The sequence below is a fragment of the Montipora capricornis genome, chromosome 10, assembly GCF_036669925.1.
Source record: "Montipora capricornis isolate CH-2021 chromosome 10, ASM3666992v2, whole genome shotgun sequence".
In the NCBI taxonomy this organism is placed as follows: Eukaryota; Metazoa; Cnidaria; class Anthozoa; order Scleractinia; family Acroporidae; genus Montipora; species Montipora capricornis.
Genome location: NC_090892.1, coordinates 26382171 through 26387699, shown reverse-complemented (window position 1 = coordinate 26387699; position 5529 = coordinate 26382171). Strand labels below are relative to the sequence as shown.

Here is a 5529-nt window from a genome sequence, read left to right as displayed (position 1 = left end):
TGTATCTTGTATGTTACAAGATGCTATCGGAATGCTACGAAAGAAATTGGTTCGTTACCTTACAACTCAAATTTTCGTGAATGATGGACAAAATTGAACTAAGAATACATAGAACAACGTTACCCATGAATTCATGAACGAGGGGAGCAATTCACAACTGCGAGCGTCGTTTCCTTCTTAATGCATGCCTCGCTGTCCCATATATTTTGTAAAACTCTCTAAAAAAAAACGAAAAAAGCCTGGAAGCGTTTGGAATTCTGTGTTCACGGAGATTCTGGAATACAATCACACACCACTTTTCTATTGAAGCCTACAGCAGACATCATTGGCGAGTTTTCTTGTCATCATTATCCCCCATTATCTTCAACGAATGCACTTGTAAGCAATGTTTGGACGCTCTCATGCTTCATATGGGGTAGAAAACTAGCACTTCAAATTACACTATAAGCAGTTAAGTCTGTTGAAATATAAGTGCTACACAGCCAACGTTTGCAAAAAGGTAACCCTTCCTTGTACTTGTACATGTTCGTTGCCGGGACTTTAAGATCTTGAATTCATTTCCCACGGCTTGCTCCCGTTTAACCTTGTAGCTCAGTCAGTAGAGCAGCGGTTAATTTAACCCGAAGGTTGTGGGTTCAATTCCCACCCTGGTCAGAGTTCTTCTCTGTCCTTGTGTGGGCCCCTGCATTTCCATTAGTAGGGCTAACGCTCACATGGTTCATATGGGATAGAAAACTAGTACTTCAAATTACGCTCTAATCAGTTAATGTCTGGAATAGGTTAGGCTCTTTTTAGCCAGATAAGTGTTTGATGAGCTCGAACCTGCGATTTGTGGCAAAATCTTCAACAACGATTGAGTTATAACAATCGTTTGTCTCGCGTTTTTGTGGCTGGCTATGAATGCTTATTTTGGAGCTGACTGGCCACTGTCCTCAGTGAATAAACACCTTTCGATTCACAGGCATTTATGTGAAATGGATGTCTAGTCGTGAGCTGCTTTGCTTGTCTGTGAGATTGCAGTCAAGTAACCCAACTACTACCGGAGCTTTAGCCTGACTTTTTAATTAGTAATTTTTACTATTGTTCTAAATAAACTGAACAGAGAGGGTGTAAAGATTATCAGTCAAACGGAAAATGTTGTGAAAGAGATTACTGTGCATGTAATTTCCGTTTAGTTGTTGATTGAAACTGTTGGTTATTGTTTGCAAGGGTTGTTTCTTTTCTGCTGCCAGCCAAAGAGTGTTTTAACACTGTAAGCCGAATACACTAACGACGATTAATTTTGTACTTTATACAAAAGCATATTTATTACCATATACACTATATTGCTTTCTAGGGTTAGAAACGGGAGCTCCACTTTTAGGCTTGGTTAAATCTATATATTATACAATGACAAAATAAATGAATTGATTCCGCTGTTAATATTTGTTGGTTCAACAACGTTTAGGATAATAGGCCAGTTTCGTATTCTAACGATTGGACTGGATCTAGCATGAAATGTAGGCTAATGCGGGCAAATTAATTTGCATTCGAAAAGTTTTGCCTGCATTAGCCTCCATTTCATGCTAAATCCAGTCCAGCCGTGAAAATTCGAAAATGGTCTATTGCATAATGTTAGTGGAGCACCATGGGTAAGATTTTCTGGGAAATCTATGGATGCGAAAGATGTTGGTTATGACGTCAACGTTTGCCTGCCCATATGGACTGTCGGGGTGCAGGTGTGCAGGCAAGAAAGCCTTTAGGGACGGGAGTGTTCCGGCAATTTTCCTTGTAATAATACAACTACTACTACTACTACTACTACTACTACTGCTAATAATAACAATAATAATAATAATAATAATAATAATAAATACCCTTAAGGACCGTTTACAGCGTTAATCTTTGATATTGGACATCCATGTTATGTCAATTGACACCTGTAAAAAGAAGGTATCCGCTGACCAGCATCACGTGACCAATTTTAGAGGTCATTGAAGTCAGCTGTATTTTTTTTGACAGCTGACTAGGTACTGGTTTTCAATTCGATCACAGATTCGAGCCAGGTTAACTTTTTAAATTAAATTCTCAACCTCGGTTAATGAATTTCTCATGCTCTGATTGGTTCACTCAATCTCGGTTATCAGCTCATATACCTTAGTTTGACCTCATATGGCAAATGATTGCGCTGTGCGTTACAAAGCTATTTCTTCTTTCGCCGGAGCGCGAACTGGAAAGTTTGGATTAATTCCGACGTTTAGAAGTACACGAAAAGGTAAGAAATGTTTTTGTTATGAGCCTGCGTCTGTCTGACCACCAGGTATTTCACAACATCGCACCTTCATTAATTTTTTTTTTTTTGGATTTCGCTATGATTTTCTCCCTTTTTTCGCTCGTATTTTGTACTTCCAAATCTCGTATCCAATGCGCGCTCATGGAATAATTGTTAAGTAATCAGTTAATGTTGCAGTTCCCGCGGATATTTATAGTTAAGACACACTACAAAAACAAAACGCAAGAGACAATGTTGGCGTAAAGGGGGGGGGACACCGCTCCACGATCGACGTGACTGACGACTTCCGTAGCGTGACTAAAAGCCTGAACTCATCTCCCCGACGCACGAGGCGAACCGCGCCGGATCGGACAAGTTGTAGGCCGGTGAAAGCCAAATAATGATATACAAGAATGAAGGGGTAGTTTCTAAAGAAACTGTGGTGCTGCGTCGGTGGGGAAGTGGTATACAAAAATTTGGTTTTATCAACGGAGTTGATAATGTAAATTGGCCACCGTACAGAGATTCTAAAAGCTGACGTTTCGAGCGTTAGCCCTTCGTCAGAGCGAAGGGCTAACGCTCTGACGAAGGATTCGCTCTGACGAAGGGCTAACGCTCGAAACGTCAGCTTTTAGAATCTCTGTACGGTGGCCAATTTACATTATCAACTCCGTTGATAAAACCAAATAAATGATATACAAGCCTAACTTTCCACGGCACTACGAGCTAAACCTCCGGCCAGCATGGTGCTATAATGGAAAGAGTGTAGGCGGTAAAAATAGCTCAAGCCTCCTTATCTCCCCAGCACTACGAGCCGACTCCGCCGGCACGTGCTGGATCGGACAAGAACAAAGGCAGATAGAGAGCGTAAAATGGCATAGCATGAAAAACACCGAAGCTTGGGGAAGTCACTGCGAGACTTAACCGCCACTGATACGTGCGAAGCATGTATCCCCCCAAGCGCAAACTAAACAGCAACTAACTATGGTAATGAAACGACAGCCATACGCAGCGCAGCTGACAGTAAAACGTTGCGAGGCGTGCGAATGTAAAGCTGGTAGCAATCTGATGACCAGCGACCTAAGACCTTAATTAACCAGTCCGGCAAGCCCGCTGCAGCTGCGGTAGATGCGGCGCCGATGTGAAAACTGTGCCCTTTTAGAGACTTGTAGGGAAGACCGGCATGTCGAGCCGCATCCCTAAGAAGGTTAACAACGGTGGACCTAGTAAGCAAACGACCTGAGTGGAAGTAGAAAAGCGGCCCGTGCGGGCAGGCGGCCAAAAATAATTACGCACAGTGGTAACTGCGCAAATTGGTGAAGGGGAACACGCAATAACCAGCGTGTGGCCCTGAGGATAAGTGTCTGTCTTAGAAGCTTTAAGGAGAACGGACATTTGCTGCGGGCAAGCCTGACTAGGATGAAATGATACACAGTCGGCAGACAGATCAAACCGGGGGCAAAACTGGGAGATCCCGTTATAGGTAAATTCGCTACAACGGAGGAAGGCAAAGAAGGCTAGGGTGAAGGCAGCCCATATCATAGTGAAGTCCCGCTCCCCTAACCAGGTACGAAGAATTGGTTGGATTGCTGCTAACACAACGGGTGTGACAGGTTGGCGAAGGATACGAGACTTGCCCTGGAAACGAAGAATGCCCCGTAGCACCTTTTGCAAGAGAAGTTTTCCCTGAAGAGGATTGCCGTGGCCACAGGAAATGTGTAAATTACGAACCGCAGAGAGATACAATTTTATGGTACTATGCTTAACTGTTAGAGCGAGGTACGAGGCAAAATAAATAAGCGTCCCCTCAGAAGCTGGGAGTATGTCCCCGTCGTTTGACATAAGTCGGTTCATAAGGCAAAATTGGAGGAAGCGTTTTTCTCCGGAACTGTACGTACGGTTCATGGTCCACGCTAGTCCCCACCTCGCGTAAGTTTGGACTTCATCCCTTAGAGGGTCATGAGCGAAGGCGGGATGGTGCAAGGGGTTTTCTCGGCCGTGGGAGCCGTTGACCGGAAACGGGCGTCCTGAAAGCGTGAAAGGGCGTCAGCAATTTCGTTAGAAACCCCGGGGACGTGACGTGCTCGAATAAAGAAATTATGTTTCATGGATATTAGAATAAGGAACCTAAGGAGGTCCATGATGCGCGGAGCCTTTGAATGGCCCGAATTGATAATGGCCACAACGGATTCGTTGTCGCACCAAAATTGAATACGTTTTCCCGAGAAATGAGGGAACCAGATTGCGCATGCCACCACTATGGGAAAAAGTTCCTGCCATTCGATGCTTATACCCCGAGCCCTGTTAAGCTGCATGTGAGGGGGCCACCTACCCTGGAACCACTGCCCATTGAAATAGCCCCCAACACCAACGGAGCCAGAGGCGTCGGTGTACAGTTCGAGATCTGGAGAAGGGGTAACGGTGGTGTCTAAGAAGAAAGAGCGCCCATTCCACCCTGCGAGGAATGCTTTCCACATTAAAGAGATCTTTGAAAAATTCTTTGTTCAAGCGGATGTGGTGAAAACGGCTAGGGACTCCCCGAGTTAAGTTAATCATGCGCTGTAAAAACGTTCTCCCAGGTACTACCGCCTTACAAGCGAACTGTAAGGTACCGATAAGGGATTGAAGCTCCACCAGCCGCACGGAGCGGCGAGTGGTAAAGGAATGGAGTAGTTCCCGGGTGCGTTGTAGTTTGTCCGCGGGAAGCCTGGCCTCCATGCGAGTGGAGTCTAGTTCAATACCCATAAACTCAAGAACTTGGGAGGGACCCAGAGTTTTGGATGCGACAACAGGGGCATGGACAGACATGAAAAAACGGAGTAATGTACTGAAGCTAGCCAGGCATTGGAGGCGAGAGGGCTCAGCTATGAAAAAATCGTCGAGGATATGAAGGACACGCTGTAACCCGTAATTGTGTTTTAAAACCCATTCCAAGGCATCGGAAAGTTGGTTAAAAAGGAAAGGTGCGGAACGAAGCCCAAAAGGGAGGTAGAGGTCTACATAATACTGTTTTTGCCAGTAGATACCTAGCAGGTGCCAATCGTCCGGGTGAATGGGAATAAGACGAAAGGCCGATTTCTGATCAGTCTTTGTCATAAATGAACCCGGGCCCAGGGACTTGTGGATATGGATCGCATCGTCTACCCGGACATATTGGAGGGCGTAGGGGTCCTTGGGAATGTGGTCGTTAATACTATCCCCGTCAGGGTATGATAAATGATAAATTGTACGCCATTCGGAGGAGTGTTTCTTGGGGACCACGCCTAAAGGATGACACT

At 45.0% G+C, this 5529-nt stretch overlaps 1 pseudogene; it reads right to left on the bottom strand.

Moving 5' to 3' along the window:
• Window positions 1-3409: 3409 nt before the first annotated feature.
• Window positions 3410-5211, bottom strand: LOC138020543 (uncharacterized; annotated as a pseudogene).
• Window positions 5212-5529: the final 318 nt, after the last annotated feature.